This window comes from Eucalyptus grandis, chromosome 6, assembly GCF_016545825.1.
Source record: "Eucalyptus grandis isolate ANBG69807.140 chromosome 6, ASM1654582v1, whole genome shotgun sequence".
In the NCBI taxonomy this organism is placed as follows: Eukaryota; Viridiplantae; Streptophyta; class Magnoliopsida; order Myrtales; family Myrtaceae; genus Eucalyptus; species Eucalyptus grandis.
In genome coordinates, this window is record NC_052617.1 from 20,840,818 (window position 1) to 20,861,112 (window position 20,295).

Here is a 20,295-nt window from a genome sequence, read left to right on the forward strand (position 1 = left end):
TCGGACCCGAACCATTCTTCGGTCGCCTGTTAAAACAATCCATGATTTGTCTAGGACCTGAACCTTTCTTCGGTCGCCTTGACGGGAGACTGCTCTTCTAGGACCCGAACCATTCTTCGATCGCCATGACGGGAAATTGCTCCTCTAGGACCCGAACCTTTCTTCGGTCGCCTATTGGAGCAATAAGTTGTTTGTCTAGGACCCGAACCTTTCTTCGGTCGCCTTGACGGGAGATGCACCGACCTTTCTCAGGGCATCTCATTTGTGGGTGCCCGATTTGTATCAAGGACACCGCTTGGTACCCGACCTTTCTCGGGAGATGCGCCGACCTTTCTCAGAGCATCTGTTTTGTTGGGGTGTCTGACTTCTGTCAAAGACACTGGTTGGAACCCGACCTTTCTCGGGAGGATGCACCGACCTTTCTCAGGGCATCGATTTGTGGGGTGTCTGACTTATGTCGAAGACACCAGTTGGAACCCGACCTTTCTCGGGAGGATGCGCCGACCTTTCTCAGGGCATCAATTTATGGGTTGTCTGACTTCTGTCGAAGACACCAGCTGATACCCGACCTTTCTCGGGAGATGCGCCGACCTTTCTCAGAGCATCTGTTTTGTTGGGGTGTCTGACTGCTGTCAAAGACACTGGTTGGAACCCGACCTTTCTCGGGAGGATGCGCCGACCTTTCTCAAGGCATCAATTTGGAAGATACCTGGACGATCACAAGCATCGGAGGGGTACCTGGACAATCACAGGTACAAACTCTTGGTGTATGGAATATCGAGGACATACCTGAGATATTCGTGTGGAAATATCGAGGATGGGTCTTGCATATATGTGAAGGTCTCTCACCTGCTGGTATTTGGGAATATCGAGGATGTACCTTGGATATTCATGAAGGTCTCTCACCTCCTAGTAAATGGGAATATCGAGGGCGTACCTGGGATATTCGTGAAGGTCTCTCACCTCCTGGTAATTGGGAATATCGAGGGCGTACTTGGGATATTCGTGAAGGTCTCTCACCTCCTGGTAGTTGAAATATCGAGGACGTACCTGGGATATTCGTGAAGGTCTCTCACCTCCTGGTAGTTGAAATATCGAGGACGTACCTTGGATATTTATGAAGGTCTCTCACCTCCTGGTAATTGGGAATATCGAGGGCGTACCTGAGATATTCGTGAAGGTCTCTCACCTCCTGGTAATTGGGAATATCGAGGACGTACCTTGGATATTCATGAAGGTCTCTCACCTCCCGGTAATTGGGAATATTGAGGACGTGCCTCGCATATTCATGAAGGTCTCTCACCTCCCGGTAAAGGGAATATTGAGGACGTGCCTGAGATATTCGTGAAGGTCTCTCACCTCCTGGTAAATGGGAATATCGAGGGCGTACCTGAGATATTCGTGAAGGTCTCTCACCTCCTGGTAAGATAAACTTGAATGTAGCACGATGCTTTCCTGGATGGCCGCAGGCACTCAAAAGGGCTAGAACACCTGGATAGCCACAGGTGTACAAAGTACTGGGATACTTGGATGAACGCAAGTATTCAATGATACAACCTGGGACCACTCAGTTGGTCTAAGTGTAAGAAAGCATACCCGGTAGGCGCAGCACACAAAGCAATGGAATGCTTGAACATCTCGCTATTATTTGGGGACAACTTAGGCAAGCTGAGTGTCATGAAAAGGAAGTACCTAGACAAGGGTGGGTACTTGATGATATGGGGATACCTAGATAGCAGTAGATATTCCAAGAGATACTTGGTCAGTCACAAGTATCAATACTGGGGACAACTCGGACGGTCGAGTGTCGAAAAAAGGAGTATCCGAACGGTGACCGGTACTCAAAGACAATAGGGATACCTAGACAGCAGTAGGTATTCAACGATAAAGGGATACTTGGTCAGTCACAAGTATCAATACTCTGAGGACAACTCGAATAGGTCAAGTGTCAGGAAAAAGGAGTATCCGAACGGTAGCGGATACTCAAAGACAATGGGATACTAAGACAATTGCAAGCACCCAAACTCAAGGGACGACTCGAATAGGTCGAGTGTCAAGAAGAGAGTACCTGGACAGTGATATGTACCTTAAGACAAATGGGGATAGAGATATGCTTACCTGGAAATATCTTTGATCTCTAAGAGCGTGTCTGTTATTTGCACAGTATGCACACATGGTTATATATGCTGTAAATTCATGAGTTCAAATGAGATTCATGCATGATAATTTTGTCAGTTCTGCATCTTTTGATTTCCACTGGGGAAGATTTTGAAAGACAACCTTCATTTAGAATGTAGATGTCTTGAGCATGCCAGATGAGGGACTTTTAGTCTGAAAGGACTTTCCGCTCACTCTCATGGAAAAGGCTATCCCGACCATTGATGCGGGATTTATAAGGACCACACTATCTCACCGTTTATCATGTCAGCAGGGGTCCGAGTATTCTCGCAAACGGTACGACTTTACCAATGTGAGAGGTCTTTGTTGAAACTGTGATGAAGTCTTGGTCAGTGACTCATCGAAGGGGACCATCAAGGTTGAAGCTGATGGACGAAAATGCTGCACGATCATCTCCGGGTTTACAAGTCAAGAATCCTGCGAAAAGAGATAGAGTAATCTTGCTCGTACTTCTTCGAGCAATGCTTATAGACATATGAAATCCTACGTTAATTGAAGTGCCCCTAGTCTGAAGAGACTTTTACAATGGGATGCAACGTAGGCTTGATTCATGTGTAAAAAGGTAGAGCTGGTGATTGCCTTGGCATTTGTCACCAGTCTTTTTTTTTTTACTGTCAAATGGAAGTTCTATGGACCACAACAACATTTTCTTGGCTGCATTTTTGACTGGGGGGCATTGGCCTTGCTTTTACCAGGCACACTGCTTTTTCATGCCCCTATTTTTATTCCAGTTCTTCATTTATGGGCATTGACCTTGCTTTTACCAGGTACACTGCTTTTTTATGCTCATGTTTTTTCATTCTTGTTGCTTGAGAGCTGATCTTGACAAGTTCAAGCAAACGCCTTTGTTGGACTATTGAGTCTTCATTTTTTGTCGGCGCTTTTGATTATGCTGCTCAAACGGCAGTGGCTTCTGCTTTGCCTCCATGTGAGGATGAATTTATAGACTCAATTGGGTTGTACAATGAATACAAGTGCGTAAAGAAAGAATTGCTCTTCATGACTCTAGGGCACTTAAATTAATGTGAGTATTCATATGCAATAAAGACACCCAAAGATTGATGCAAGTGCGAGCAAGAAAATTTCTATCTCTCTTCTCACCTTGTGATGCTACTTTGCTTCTAATCTGCCCCCAAAGTAGGGGTTGATCTTGACAGGGGTATGAGAGAAGCTTCACCAATGTATGGGGCTCAATGGGGTGAGCAATGGAATGCCTCTCACTATTTTGGTTATCGTACCATTCGCGAGAGAACTCTTTACCCCGCAGCCATGGAATCTTCTGCACTCATCTCACAAGTGTATAGATGGGGGACTGTGTGTAGGATATGGCTTGCCTGTCATCATTCTGACACGCCTCATCCAGCATGCTCAATTAATCTTGTATTCTTCACTTAGCTGTTTATTCTGATAATCCTTAGTGGAATCAGTGACTTAGACAGACGAAATCATCATGCATAATTCATCTGGAAATGACATGCAACATTTTGAATATGATGGAGTTTGAACTCTTCAAAACAAGTGAATGGTTTTGACTCGCAAAAGACCCTATTGACAACTTTAGGGGCTAACATAATGGTGTTTCCAAATATGTTAGATTTTGAACATCAAAAGGGTTATTCGCAAATGGACGTCGATGGTTGTCCTTATTGATTAGGAATATGACACATGAATGATCAGTCGGGGTTGGGAATCTGATCGAGCATCTCTGCTTTTGCCCCTATAGAAGAGAAGATGTACAAGTAGATCAATTAGTTTGGCCAAAATTAAATGTGAGTTGAGGCCTGAAGATTTTCTGTCATTTGCTTTGGCAATACTTGAGACGCCATTTTGCTTGGGAGAGTTTGTCATGCCTCTCATTGATTTGTTATCTTTGTTTTTGACAGTCAGTTAATCCTGCAACAAACAAGACATGCTTCTCATTGATTCATTATCCTTGCTTTTGACAGTCAGGTGATCTTGCAACAAACAAGAGGGAATGTGTTAGTCATGAACTCTTTCAAGAGTCAAATAACTGGAATCGATACAACTTTACCCTTCACTGGTTTGCAGATGATTGGGTGAACCTGAAGTGAGAGGGGGACATGAAGTCCTATGTCCCTTGCTTCATTAGGTTAATTATTCTCTGAATTAGCTCCTGGATGACATGTCTTTTTACACGAAGCCATGTGAATTTGATGTGGGTCATTTCCACGTACTAGCTTGGCCAATATTGATTTGCCTAACCATTGAGTTTGGTTCTTGAGTTGTGATGCTCCCCGTCAATAGGGGAATATGTCAAAAGTGAATTCAAAGAAGGGGAGTATTGGAAATGATACCAAATTACTCTTCTCCAAAGTTTGTATTTGCTGACTCGATGATGTTTGAATGTCGATGACAGCCTTTTCGTCTTGGCATAGTTTGACATTTCTTTCGATTGGCCTTCCTCACTTGTGACCATGTATGCATGATTGCTGGTTGTTGATTCATCTTCAACGCATTCCTTCTGTGGAATTTTTCCTTCTGCCTTTGATCAGGCAAAGTCATGTACCTCAAGCTTCTATGGAATCTGAGATGTACAATCAAAACCTCCAATTCTCTAATGGCAATTACTTCTTGCAATAGCATGTGTCTGGAACAAGAAGTGAGGCTTCCAGATTCTAAGATTGTTGGTGGACGAAGGTTTCTTTTAACCAGACTGGTTCCCGAATGACGCATCCTTTACACCGAGCCGGGCAAAATTGACAGGATTACTCTTATGCGTTTGCACTGGTAATGTTGATTTGTTCAAGTTATGCCATCGAGTTTGCTTCTTGATTTATGACACTTCCTTAAAGACTGGTCATCACCATTCATTTTTCTCCATTGAGTCAAACACACATTTTCATGATGGTGTAAATACATCACTCATATATAAAGGTGCATAAGCATTTTCATTCTGATAGAGAGGTGCTTGGCAATGCCAGACAATAAACATCTTTCAAGGGCAGTACTTTTTTACAGCATCGGAATTAACTGGTTTGGAGAATTCCCGCCCATCCATTTCAATCAGAATCAAAGCTCCTCCAGGGAGTATCTTCTTTATTATAAGGATCCCTGTAATTTGAGGCGAACTTGCCTCCGAGCTCTGGAAAGATTGGCAGCGTCTTTCTCAAGACTAGCTCATTTACCTCGAAGTGCTTGGGTCATACCTTTTGATTGAATGATCGAGCTACCCTTTGCTGGTAACACTGACCATGACAGAGGGCTTTCAATTGTTTTTTGTCGACCATATTCAGTTGTTCGAGCCTTTGTTGCATCCATTCTTCCTTGGACAATCCTGCCTGGGATAAAATTCGCAGGGACGGGATTTCTACTTCCACAGGCAAAGCCGCCTCCATGCCGTAAACCAGGGAAAAAGGCGTTGCCCCAGTGGAGGTTCGAATCGAAGTTCGATATGCTGTTAGTGCGAAGGGTAACCTCTCATGCCAGTCGCGGTAGTTTTCAGCTGTCTTGGATAGGATTTTCTTGATGTTCTTGTTGGCGGCTTCCACGGCTCCATTCATTTGTGGATGATAAGGGGACGAGTTTAGATGTTGGATTTTGAACTCAGAAAATAATTGATCAATCAACTTGTTGTTCAAGTTCGACCCATTGTTGGTGATGATAGCTTCCGGTATGCCATAACGGGCGATTATGTCACGTTTGATGAATTTCATAACGTTTCGTGCAGTTACGCTTGCATAAGATGCGGCCTCGATCCATTTTGAGAAGTAGTCGATTGCGACCAAAATGAACCGGTGCCCATTTGATGCCTTTGGATTGATTGGGCCAATCACATCAATGCCCCACATTGAAAATGGCCACGGCTCGATAACGATGCAATTCGGTTGGAGGGACATTTATCTTGTCCCCGTGGATCGACAACGATGATGAGCTTCGCACATGGTGAGCACAATCGCTCTCTAAGGGGAACCAAGAATAACCCAATCTCATTATTTTCTTGGCCAACATACGTCCATTCATGTGAGGACCACATACTCCCCCATGTATTTCTTGCATTATTTGTATGGCTTCGTTTGCATCCACACACCTTAGCAGGACTGAGTTATATGATCTTTTGTACAAATTTTCACCGCTGACGAAGAACCTCGAAGCCATTTTCATAAGGTATTTTCGATCAGAGGGAGTGCTTTCTTTAGGGAATTCCTGCTTTTGGATGTATTTCATGATGTCGTAATACCAGGGTTTCCCATCGGGTTCTTCAGTTATAGTCATGCAGTGGGCCTGTCTTGTCAAGACTTCAATTTTCAAAGGCTCTACTTCTAACCCCTTCGCTACTTGTAACATGGATGATAGTGTTGCTAGTGCATCAGCAAACTGGTTACGGATTCTAGGTAGGTATTCAAATGAGATGTCCTGGAATTCTTCTACCAATTCTTCCAAGTAGTCGTGATAAGGCACTAGTTTGGCGTCTCTTGTCTCCCACTCGCCCACAGTCTGGAGGATAATTAAGGCGGAGTCACCGAACACTTTTAGTTTTGACACTTCCATTCCAATAGCCGCTTGTAGGCCGAGGATGCATGCTTCATATTTGGCTATATTGTTGGTGCATGGAAACATCAGTTTTGCAGCCACGGGATAATGTTGCCCATTTGGGGATATCAAGACCGCCCCAGTGCCTGAACCTGACAAATTTACAACTCCATCAAAAAACATAGTCCACGTGTCCTCTTCTACTGCTGAGATTCGGTCATCTGGGGAATGATCATCGCCTACTTCTTTAGGGCAATCTGCTAACATATCAGCAATCACCCGACCTTTAACTGATTTTTGCGACATCACCTGGATGTCGAATTCTGAGATTAGGATTTGCCATTTGGCCAATTTTCCCACCAAGGCCGGGCAACCAAGCAAATACTTGATTGGGTCACTCTCAGTTACAAGGAATGTCTGGTAATGCAAGGTATACTGCCGGAGTCTGTGCAACACCCATACCAATGCAGCACAGGTCTTTTCTGATTTGGAGTAGTTTTGTTCGATGTGGTGAATTTTTACTCAAATAGTAAATGGCTCGTTCCTTCCCATCATGGGGTCCTTTCTGTGCCAACATTGCACCTAGGGATTCACTATTGATGGTAAGGTAGAGGGTCAAAGGGTGTCCTGGAGTCGAGGGTACTAAAACCGGGGGTTTCATCGGTACCGCTTTAAATTTTCAAACGCCGCCATGCGGTCATCATCCCATTCGATTTGTGCATCTTTCTTGAGAAGTTTAAAGAAAGGTTTTGCAGTTTCAGAAAGCTGGGAAATGAATCGCGCAATGTAATTTAATCTTCCCAGGAGGCTCGGACTTCTTTCACAGTCGAGGGAGGAGGCATCTCAAATATCGCTTTAGTTTTTGACGGGTCCACTTCTATCCCTTTACAGCTCACAATGAATCCAAGTAATTTGCCAGAGGTTGCCCCGAACACACATTTTGCTGGGTTCAAGCGCAACTTGAACTCGGCGAAGTCGATCGAATAATTTTTCCGGGGTCTTCACATGGTCTTCTCCATGTCTGGTTTTGGCGATCATGTCATCGACATATACTTCAATTTCTTTATGCATCATGTCATGGAAAAGGGTGACCATGGCACGTTGGTAAGTTGCTCCAGCGTTTTTCAGGCCAAAAGGCATGACCTTATAGTGAAAAGTTCCCCATGGAGTAATGAATGCCGTCTTTTCCTTGTCTTCCTCCTTCATTTTTATTTGGTTGTATCCCGAGAACCCATCCATGAAAGAGAAAAGTTTGAATCTAGCAGTACTATCCACAAGAACGTCTATGTGAGGTAGTGGGAAATCATCCTTTGGGCTTGCTTTGTTCAAATCACGGTAGTCGACACAAATCCGGATTCGACCATCTTTCTTCTTCACTAGTACAATATTTGCCAACCAACTAGGATATTGCGAGACTTCGAGGAAGCCTACTGCCAGGAGCTTCATTACTTCTTCTTCAATCTTTTTTGACAATTCAGGCTTAGCTCTTCTTAGCCACTTCTTAGGGGCCACATCGGGGTTGGTTGGCAAGCTATGCTCCACGATCATTGGATCAAGGCCTGGCATATCGGCATAAGACCATGCGAATACATCTTGATATCTCTTTAGGAGGGCAATTAAGCTTGCAGCTTCTTCTTCAGAAGGTTCGCGCCAATCTTTATCTCCCTTGGATCTTCTCTTTGCCTAAATTGACAATGATGGTGTCTTCGTAGTAGGGGGCCTTGCTTCTTCGTGGCGCTTCCAATTCCATTGAATTTCGTCGGAATCATCAAAATCATCATCCGAGTCATCAGAATTGCTATCATGGCTACTTACGGTGCTGGTTTGGACCGTTCCCATACCCTCGCCTGCCGCTATATTATTCCGGTGTCATAGAGTAGATAGGCTAAGGGAACAAATAAGGTTAGTAGTATGCATGCTTCTTTCTTTTGAAAAGGTGATAAATTGCTTTTAAAGATTAAAGACAAGGAAACATGAGGAGACCCGGCCTCGATTTCTTCTTTCATTTGACGGCTGGCTATCATCAACGGGCCGGTTTGGTGTGTCTCCTCATGCCCTCAAAATGTTTTCAACTTTATTTATTAGTAGATGGATTTACAGGGTGGTTTCAAAAAATAGTTCCTTGAGTGGAACCGTTGTTGAAAACAAAGCAAGCCGACTTTAAGAAATATGTACAGCTCCCACGTAGGGGAGTATGCGAGGAGTTAAAAAGGATTCTACTCGAGCGGGCCTGCACCCATTTCCCCGACGGTCCCTCGTTGATAGCGCCCACGAAGAAGTCTTCATACCGGTTGCCGATCACGTCTCCTTGTGCTCCCGGCTTTGTGGATTTCGGATCATCCACGTCTCCCCATCCATTAGGGACGATGTTGTGGTGATGATCATAGAAACTTTGGGGAATTGAATAATTGACATAGTAGTCAAATTTACCACTTGGTTGGCCCAAAGTGTCTATGATTGCTTCTCCTTTATGCGCCTCCTTAGCATGCTCAGGGAACATGGTACGGGTGCTCGGTACCACGAGGAGGTGATCATTGCCAAAACACAGCCATGGAGAGCGGAAGGTGAATACCCCAGCATCCAAAAGATCTTGGACCTTGTCTCTCAGGATGGTGTAATCATCTAGCGAGTGTCCTAATTCCCCTGAATGGTAATCGCATTGCTTGGATGGATCATAATCAATGAAGTACTCGGGGGTAGGATGGTTCAATTCTCTGTCGATTATCCCTTGCTCTAGGAGGATGGGGAAAATAATGGCCATTGATTTAGGAAGAGGCGAATATGGTCGTGTGCTTCTTGGGGATAAGGGTAGCCGTTCCCCTCGCCAGGTCGTGTCAGTAGGGTCCTCTTCATTTATCACCAGCTCCTCATTGTGACAAGAACGGAATGCACGAGTAGCTTGAGCGAAGTTTTCTGTCAAATGGTGTACAGTCTCGCGTAATTCTTCGACTTGGTGTCGAAGCTGGATGAACGAGAAGTTATCGCATGTCTCTTCTAATTGTTCTTCCTCAATGGCACCTATGAAAATATCCTCGAGCATGGTGGTCATGTCATCTGGCCCCTCCTTTTTTATAAGTGAGGGCCAAGTTGTGTCTTCCTGGGTTATAGGTAATTTCACACTTTCGGGGTTGAACCATTTTGGAGTATCCACTTCCTCTTCCTCATGCATCATCTTGGCTGGGCCTGGGAAAGTTTCCTCGAGACGGGGATATACAAGGCCGACTTTTTTCTTTGCTTTTCTATCTGGGAATATCCCAAACCGACAAGATAGGGTCTTCTCCGAGCTTCAATAGGCCGACGAATGCCCCGGCCTCTCCTACCAAGCCCTTGTCCTGAAGGAAACCGTGTCCTACCATGATTTTTCCTACCATGATTGCAGCACTTGATATCTCGGGGACGAGGGGCAAAGTCCCTCGAGTTTCGTGTATAGTAGACACGAGCTCGAATGATTGATAGCTAGCTTCGCTCTTGTCACTAGGTTCAACATAAGGAATGGACGTCTCGCGGTAGATGCGGTGATCTTCTTCTCCTCGGACCGTGATCAGTTTTCCTCCAACCACAAACTTCACACTTTGGTGGAGGCTTGAAGGTACTGCTCCTGCGACGTGTATCCATGGGCGCCCTAAGAGGAAATTGAATGCAATGGGGATATCCATCACCTGGAACAAAATTTTGAATACGGTTGGGCCAATTTGAATGTCGAGCTCGATCTCTCCCATGTTTCCTTCTTTGTTCCATCGAATGCTCGAACGAAGTCTTGGGTACTGGATCCATGATCTCTCTATTTTAAGGCGACAGAGTGTCGCTAATGGACATATGTTAAGAGCAGATCCGTTGTCAATCAGCACTCGAGTGACGTGAGATGCGTTGCACTTGACTGATATGTAAAGGCCCTTGGTGTGTCCTCTACCCTCCTCGGGAATCTCTTCATCAGAAAATGCCATTTGATCCTTTAGAAGGATGGTACCGACAAATTCCTCGAGTTTGTCATGCTCAATAGTTTCAGGGACATGTACTTCACTTAATACTTTCATGAGGGATTTCTGGTGCTTGACAGATGTCTGAAGCAATTCCAGTAGAGAGATATGCGCCGGTGATTTTCGTAACTGTTCCACCACATTATATTCGCTGGCCTTAACTACGGCCAAAAACTCCTTGGCTTCTTCGTCAGTGACGGGCTTAGTAGACTGAGTATTTGCTTGAGCATAGGTTCGCCCAGATCTTGTGACCAAACCAACATCAAGGTCATAAGACCATGGTACCACATTGTTGTATTTGTATTTGTAAGGTTGGGGAATCTCAATTACTATAGCTGTTTCTGCTGTTGATGCTTGAACAATGGCTCCTTTCCTTTCAAAGACGCTCTCAGGTAAGGTGGAATCATTCTTCTCCTTTTCCGCATTTAGCGCCGCAAATTCTTCCTCCCAATTGATGAGGACTTAGGATATGGTAGAAACTATGTTGGCGTGGCCGGCGTGCACAATTATTCCGGCCTCTATCATTCTTAATACCCTTTCCTCCATTATTGCGAAAGGCGGTATTTCATTGCCCGGATAATACCCGGTTTCTACTAGCCCTCGATAGATGTCGACCATATGTGCATTGACATTTCTGATTTGACCGGCTTCAGAACTGAATATCATGTTTACTTTGTCAGCATGATCAGGGAGTGGATTGCTTTGGACATTCGGCTTCGCGGTTTGGAATGAGAAGGCCTTAGTATCCAGCAGGTTGGATTCGATGCTTAAGGACGAAACACTCATCGCCTGAATGGCCTACTTCTCCCATGTGATAATCACATTTTTGGATGGGTCATTGCTGGAGAAGCTTTCAACGTTAGGTCGTCTTGGTTCGGTTGAAAGGAGGCTCTTGTTTCAAGGATTGCCAAAACCCGGGAGGGAGATCCGAAGCGGAGTGAATTGTCTTCGGTTGTTGTAGCGCTGGGGTGGACGGCTATTAGTCTGTTGTTGGCCTGTGCTTGTCTGAACAGTTGGGGGGTGACCGGTGTTTGCAATGTAGGTGGCATTGACATCGATCAAGGATTCTTTATCTTTTTCATGTTGAGCCTTCGCGACGGGAGCAGGCTCAGTGAACCAGCTATCCCTTAAACCCGTCTCAATCTGCTCTCCCACCGGAATGAGTTGATTGAATGATTCAGCGATCGTAGTCACCATCCGATTGCGGTATTCGAAAGGAGGGTTTTGATGAACATTTTCTCAATTCAAAGTCGGTTGGCTCGGGACTGATCTCGGGCGGCGAGATTCCTCCATCTAATGGCATATTCTTTGAAGGATTCTTGCTTTTTCTTTTCCGTGCGATCAAGATCCTCGCGAGAAGGGGTAATGTCCATTATGAATTTGTACTTGTTTGAGGAATGCTTCACTTGCTTCACTCCATGTCTCGATGAGGTTTATGTTCTTTTTATGTACCATCTCGGGCGGGACCTATCGGGCTTGACTGAACAACTGGATCATTAAAGGTTCATTATTAACGTCTTTGGGTCATTCGAACCAAGTACATCCGCAAGTGAGCTCTTGGGCAGGTCGTGCCATCGTACTTCTTGAACTCAGGCATTTTGAATTTTTCCGGCATTTTGACCTTATAGTAGATGGAGAGGTCTGTTGGAGTAGGATCTTGAAGGCCCTGCAATTGCTTTAGCCTCTCTTCAAGCTTCTCAAGGCGTTTGTCATGTTCAATCTTAGACAAACTATTGGGCTTTGCTTTCTCGACTACGATTTGGTGCGTATCCTCCTCCAATTCGGGCATGTTATCATCGGTATCTCTTCCTTGATCACCTCGGGTAGACGATTGTGGTAACAATACTTCGATTGAGGCAGGGCGGAGCCAATCTGCCTTGGATGGAATCTATCTGCTTTGAGAGTTGCTGAAGCACATTGAAGACTTGCTTCATTTCACTTTCCATAATCTCGACACGGCTTGGTACATTTTCTTCGACCATTCTATCTTTTGGATTTGGCGAATACGACTATGATGTGATTTCCTGCATAAAGAAAATGGAGAGAACGTAAGCCGAAACGTATGGAACACGGCCCATGGCAAGGGTCACGTCATTTTTATTTATTAGCGGGAGATTTATACAATGCCAAAAGGGCTTTTTACACAAGTCAAAACGACCATAGATATTAACATTAGGAATATTCACATCAAAAGTCCCGCTGCCCATTTTATATGCGATGGGAAGCTCCGAGTCTTGTGAAGCCGCTTGCTTCTTCGTACTAACTTCGATACGTGTCTCTTGCTGGTCTCCAAGCTCTTTTCAAGAGATTCGATTCGCCCTTGCGGGTAAGTTTATCAACTACATCAGGGATTACTGGTTGCAACTCCTTGGGAATTATATGGTTGAGGATGTAGAATGTTGATGCATGATGAACTTTTTCTTGTTCCTTTAACCTTCTGGGCACGACAATCTTTTCAGTGTGACATCTACTCCATGCGTTCTGAATTATGCGGATCTCCTCCAAGTAGTTGTAGTCCGTATGGGTGAAAAAGATTCGAAACAATCCTGATTTGAGTGGTGGCGAGACTTCTTGAAGGACCCTGTACTGACGAGCCACCCTATATGGATAATATGAGGTAGCTCCGGAGAGGCCTAGCAACGGGATGGGGTTGTAATAATTAAGCGAAAAGCGCGCCTCTCCTGCAATGAACCATTTAGCTCGCCATAGGAATGTCTTAGGGACCGGGTTTTTTAGCAAGTTAATCCATTGAGAATACTCTTCATTGGGAGAATATTTTTCCAAGATTTGAAACTTTTGCAATGGGTGTTTAAACTCGTTGATTTCAAATATTTGCATGAGGTGCCCAAATCCTTTGATATGGGAAAAGAACCACATTTGTAAAATTTCTGGAGCGGCCCTCATGATTTTTTTCTTTTTGGTCCTTGAAACGATTAAGGGATAAAAACGTTTCGGCTAAAACCATATTCACATATCCTGCTCCAAAAATGACTTGATTTATCACCCATGTGATTGAAGGATCTATAGCATTCTTTCGATGGGGAAAGATAATAAAACCAAAGAATGCTAAGAGGAAGATCTTGGCTTTTTGGGTCATTGACTGTTTTTCAAAGCATTCAGTTAAAGATGATAGCGGAAAAGCATTATTGTTGGCTTGAACAATTTCTCTTACCGAATGATTTTTAGAAACCGTGATAGACTAACCACGGGGTCAATGCCGATTGGCTTGACAAGCTCGCTTCCCGGGGCATTCCTATGGCGAGACCGTACTCTTCTAAAGTCGGAGTCGGTTCAAATTTGCCGAACATGAAGGTGGATGTTTCGGGGCACCAGAAATGTGGTAGTGCTTGCATGACCCCAGTGGATATTGATTTGGAGCAATGGGAGGAGATGATCGATTCTTGATTTGACGCACTCTTGGCCGAGTTGATCTAACTCGCTTCCACCATCCGAGAAGCTCTCTTTTGGGGTAGGAATGAACTGGATATCAAATCTTCCCATCGCATATAAGGAAGGGAAATACACAACCTGACCCTATTTTGCCATGAGCCGAAAAAGACTAAGTAAAAGTAAAGAAATCACTTCGCTTTTAAATAAAATGGCAAGCACAAAGACATACGAGATGTGATGTGCGGCTCGATTTCTAACTCGAAGGATTGGTGAGATTAAAAGGATATCCGCCCGTCGCAGTCTCGCGTTAGCGATACCCTCCTAATCTCGGCTAAGAAATTCGGGGAAAAGAAAGGCAACCTCTACATCGCAGTCTCGCGTTCGAGGTCGTATCTTTCTTAACACCATCCTAGAAATCCTATGGCGGCCTAGGTCCGGCGGCCGGGTTGTGTGTGCCATGTGTAGTGTTTAAAACAGTAAAGCATGCACAACAGTTTATAATCACAAGATAATTTGTTTTAAGCAAGATTAAAAATCTAAGCCACTGACCTGCATATAAAAAAAAAAAACCTAAGTCGAAAGATATTAAATAAGACATAAAGGCCTAAGTCCTCAAAGTCCCTAGCGGAGTCGCCAAGCTGTCGCGACCTCTTTTTTTTTTCGGCGCCCGCAATTGGGTACGGGCGCCTAAGGAGGCTAATGGCTCGGCTGAAATTAATTATGCCCGGACTCTCCCAAGTCCACGAATTCACGACTTTAATAATCTAAATTTTTAACCTATAAATTAATTTTAAAACGGAGTCGCCACTAATCGATTTGGGGTGGGTTGATTAGAAACCCAAGTGAAGTACCGGGAGAAATACTCACTCTGCGTAACCGGAGAAATTAGGATCGGGGACTTGATTACACTAGTTAATCACTAATGCCCTTTCGGTACCTAATCTTGTTTAAACCCCGAGGTTTTTTGGATGTTCGAGGGATTTTCCATGCATTTTTGGGAGGGAAAACATTTTCTAGGTCTTTTTCTAATTTTTGGACACAAAAGGGATTTTTTGGGATTTTTTTGGTATTTTTGGGAAAATACAAGTCTTTTGGATTTTTCTGAATTTTTGGCTTTTTCATGAAATTTTGGATTTTTTTGGATTTTTGGCATTTTTTTTGGAAAAAATGGAATATTTTTTATTTTTTTGATTTTTCGGAAAATAAAATATTTTTTAATATTTTTCAAAATATTTTTGGAAAATAAATTATTTTTTGATTTTTCTCGATTTTTAGAAAATAAAACATTTTTCAACATTTTTTAATATTTTTCGATTTTCTGGAAATTAAAACATTTTTTAATATTTTTTGAAAATAAAACACTTTTTTATTTTTTTTTAAAATAAAATATTTATTATTTTATATTAAAATAATAAAATAAAACCGACCCGGTCGGATCCGCGGGTTGGGTCCGACCCGGCCGGCGACCCAAACACGGACGCCGTGGCCGGGCGTTTGGGGACGCCCGGCCCGGCCGACGACCCGGGTCCACGACCCACTTCCCTAAGTGAAACCCTACCCGGATCCGACCCGAATCGCGACCCGGTCTTCCGCCGCGCCCGCAATTTGCGGAATCCCTACCCAGTTCCCGATCCGGGTCCGACCCGACAACCCGGGGTCGCGACCCGGAAAATCGGGAACCCTAGGGTTCTCGAATCGCGGCACCGAGGCACAACAACGGGGACGACGGTGACGGCGGTGACAGCGACGGTAGTGACGAGGGTTGGACTACGGAGGGGGAAACTATGGCGACGGCAACGGCGGCGGTGGCGGTAGCACTACCTGTTCGTGGCGATGACGTCCGGATGGTGGTGGCTGGGCAACTCGGTTTCCCGATCTGGCGCGGCGTCGGCGGACCGATCACGGCAACGGCTTCGCAGGTGGGGCACGACAACAAGCCGTCGAAGCAACGGCATCGGGACTGAGGCGAACGGCTGCGGCACGGCGTCCGGCGACAATAACAGCAGCAAAAAAAAACTAGATCTACTGTGTAGATCTCGGCCGGACCCTCCTCGGCCTTGATTCCTCCTCACTCAGGCCAGATCTGAGCCTCCACCGGCCGGATCTGACCTTCTCGAAGTCACTCGCCGCCTGCCTTCCCCGAAATCTCTAAGTGGAAGGTGAACTGAGCTCGCAACTCGAGCTCTCTCCTGTGCTTGCCCTTCAACCCTTCCCGATGTCTCTCAGTGAAGGATCTCCGAGCTCGCCACACCCTCCGACGATGCTTGCGGCCACCTATTTATAGGCGAAGGAACTCCGGTCGACGGAGGGGCTCGGTCGCCGGCCTCCGACTTGCCCACCGGTTCCGCTCGGCTGAACCGGTGTCCCATCGAGCTTTCCAGCGAAGCTCGCTCAGCATTAATGGCGCCTGCGATCTTATCCCCTCCGGCCGACGTCGCCCTACACTCCTCGGCCGTAGGCCGTCCTTCGCACGTGTCGCCGGCCACCGCGCATGAGATGCAAGCGACTGAGGAAGAAGAAGACAGGAGGAAGAAGAAGAGAGAAAAGGGGCCGGGCCAAGGGTGAAGGAAAATGGGCCATATGGGCCACGCGGAGGGGGAAGAGAAAGGGAAAAGAAAAAAGGGCTGGGCTTTTGTTTTTTTTGTTTGTTTATTAATTATCTTATTTATCCGAAATAAAATAAAAACTTAATAAAATAAGATTAACCTAATTAAAATTGAGGTGTCAACGGTTCAACTTATCCAACAACATCTGCTTGTTAGATGTCCAACCCCGATTGCGCCCGCCAACAGAACTGGGTTCCTTGGACTTGTCTGAAGGCTTAGGTTCCTTTAACCCCAAATCCTCTATTCCCAACCCAGTTCCGTCCAATAGTTATATAGCCTTGTAATGTAATTTAGGAGGCAACTCCCCTCGGGAAATAGTTCTTTTAAGAAATTCAAGCAGCCCATCAAATGTATTAATCACTTGAAAAGTGTTTGAACATGCGTCAACTTAGTGACGGGTGTTACCCGAGGTTCGTCATTAGGCTATTCTATTAAGCAGAAGGCGAATCCCATTCCCCTCCGCGTGTCTTTGTTCAAAACAAGTTTGAGTGGAGGTCGTGCGATAGTTGCATATCCTTTCCAATATCACCTTCTCTGTGTAAAAGAGATTGATCCATCGCTGGCTTTCCAAACCCGAGCCATCCATACAAAAAATTCACCATGAAAACCATTTACCTATCAAAGGTGGGTTTCCTCGTTAAGAAAAAAAGTTGAACACCCATGATGCTGCTAGCCATCTAGAATTAATGGGATGCGTAATATTTTAATCCCTTACCGATTGAAGGAAACTTTCTACGACGATGCCTTTAATCTATGAGTCACAGGTAATGTTCGTATTTGTAACTTGTCAGTCAGGATACTGATTGGGGGAAAACATGCCTTCATGAGATGTAAAACGACATAACGCTATTATTCCATGCTAAGTACTCCAATTATACCACACAACACAAGCACCGTTTTTTTCCAACAAAACTTCTAACTTATCAAATCTTTTCTGGCAATGATTCTAACTCTGTTACCAAACAATATAGCACATATGTATAACCTCACTTAATTCGGATTTTCTTACTTTTATTCCTAACTAATCATGCATCTTACTACAAGGGAGGAACAATTTATTATATATATATATATCAACATCCTGACAAAGGGTTTCGCTTACATGCTATCAGAAGAAAGTGGATAGCTAATGCGTAATCACAAGTGAGAAAACAGAGAAATTTAAATAAGCAAAGCGAAGACGACACGGTTCGAGAATTTTTTATATTAATAGGCACAATAACAAGTTATTTCATAAATGAAAAAAGGAATTAGATGTGAGAATCAAGATTAACTGTGTCACTGCCCGAAGTAGAATTTAAAAGAAGAGAAGAGACGACAGAGGTGTTTCACAAGAACATTACGGAATAAGAAAATCCTAAGCCTTTTCACTTAGAAAAATAATTATAACTCTTTCTCCTCTCTTCTTTTTCTACTTTCTGCCACAAATGAAATATCCGTCTGTAGAGATGTTTTGCAGCCTGCCTTAGCAGTATGTCGCACTATAATATATGGTAGCACATTGTTCATATAATGCTTTACAATAGCGACTTTATAGTGGGCTGAAAATTTTCTTTAACTTGTTCAAGGAAAAGTATAAAAAAAGTCATAAATCTATAGCATTGATACCAATTCAATCATAAATATTTTCATTGGACCAATTTAATCATTAACTTTTTCACATTGTTACATTAGCGTTAGCCGGACGGTTGGCACTAAGCAGTGTTCACGTTAGCACCAAGTGGCCAATATTAGCTAGAACGATTGAATTAGTACAGCTATGAAAAATGTTTAAAACTAAATTGATTCAATTGAAATGTTTATGACTTAATTGGTACTTAATGCCATAGGAGTCTAACAAAACAATTTACACATGTCATCTATTGAGTTTTGTTCAACACTTTAATCTCACTCAAAAATTTTCCACCGAGTTTCATCCATTTAATTTTTGGCCAAACAACTAACTTTCATCCTTAAGAAACTTGGTATGTATAACAAGCTATACCTATTTCTCCTCACTTTTAGGTACACACCTAATTTTACATGTCTCCATTTCATCTAAACGAGGAAGATGAAAACGATGTAAGGCACATTCACAGAGCTTTCAACACCAAAAAGAAGAAGATAAAAGTAAAAGACAATGAATAAAATTAAGAAACGGAAGAAGATACGAAAACAACTAAGTATTTGGATGAGCACCCTATGCATAATTTAAATATAGTGTCGTAGTGTTAGGAATAGGTGCATCCTGCGCACAATATTATTTTCAAGACTAAATTGACTAAATCCTATGGTAAAGTTATCCGGTCAAGTTGATTACCATAATTGAGCAGGGCAAAGTCGGAAAATGTTCTCACTTGGTAACTTAGAAACGAACAAAGAACAAGGCTAGAGAACTGCGTCATAGGAAACTCATAACTTATTAAATTGGTTCGTGCGGCACACAAATCTAGATATATAATGCAGAGATAAAGTGATCTGCTCCTCGTTAGCACGCAATCATATAGCTTATGGCTAAGTAGAAGTGGCAACAGATGCAAGTGATTACAAGTGATTGCGAATTGCCGCTTCCACCCAGGAATCACTTACATCGCTTGCTGTTTCTTCTTAGCCATAAGTCATATGATTGCAAGCTCATATAACGTGGATCACTTTATTTCTACATCATATATCTAGATCAGTGTGCAGTGTGCCGCATGACCAAATTCAATTAGTTATGAGTTTCCAACGATGCGGTTATCCAACATTGTTCTTTGTTTGTGTCTAAGTTACCAAGTGGGGACATTTTCTACCTTTAGCTCCCTAATTTATGGTACTCACTTAGACCAGAAGAAATCAGTCAATTTAGATTTGAAATAATACTACGTGCTCGATGCACCAAACATGTAATTTTGCAATAAAATTTTAAATCATGGATAGGTTGCTCATCAAGATAATATATTTAGAGTTTGATGCTTTGTCTCATATTCACTCAATCGAAACGTGGAAAGAGTGGAGTGTACCAAAAATTGGAGGGGTAATAGATATAATCAATTATAAATATCAAGTTATGGTTTTTTCAAGAGAAAGGATGAAACTTGGTGGAAATTTTCGAGTGATATTAAAGTGTTGAACAAAACTTAATAAGAATGTAAATTTACCTCTCTTCATAGCTTTCCTCCATTGACGGAATCTTCGCTTTTGGGCCATTATAGTGGCGTGAAAAGGGCGACCAAGTTATTTGTGTAGAATCTTTCTGAGAGTGAAATAAATTGATTTCTTTTCTTTTCTCTATCTTCTCATCTCTATTTATAGGGAGCAAGATAAGAATTTTTTCAAAATCATCTTCCAATACCATATCTTCTACTTTCCTTTTAGGGGAGATTCTCCATCTCTTTTGGTAACCTTTTAATATTTGTATTTTTTGTTTTTGGCAAGAGTTAGTAGATATCTCATCATTCATAACAATGTATCATAAAGGGAAATGTTGGAAATCTCTAATTGTTAGGCATGTTTTGGTAATAAGTCTCAAGTCGGATTTATGCATACTTGGAATAGAATGATAACAGTAATTGTTTATGTGTATACAAAATCTATCTTGAAATATCCATATATAATTAGATTAAAAAATGTCCGATTTAGGTGCAATATAATTCCCTATCCCTACTATTCTTTTTTTTATTGATTTTTCAGAT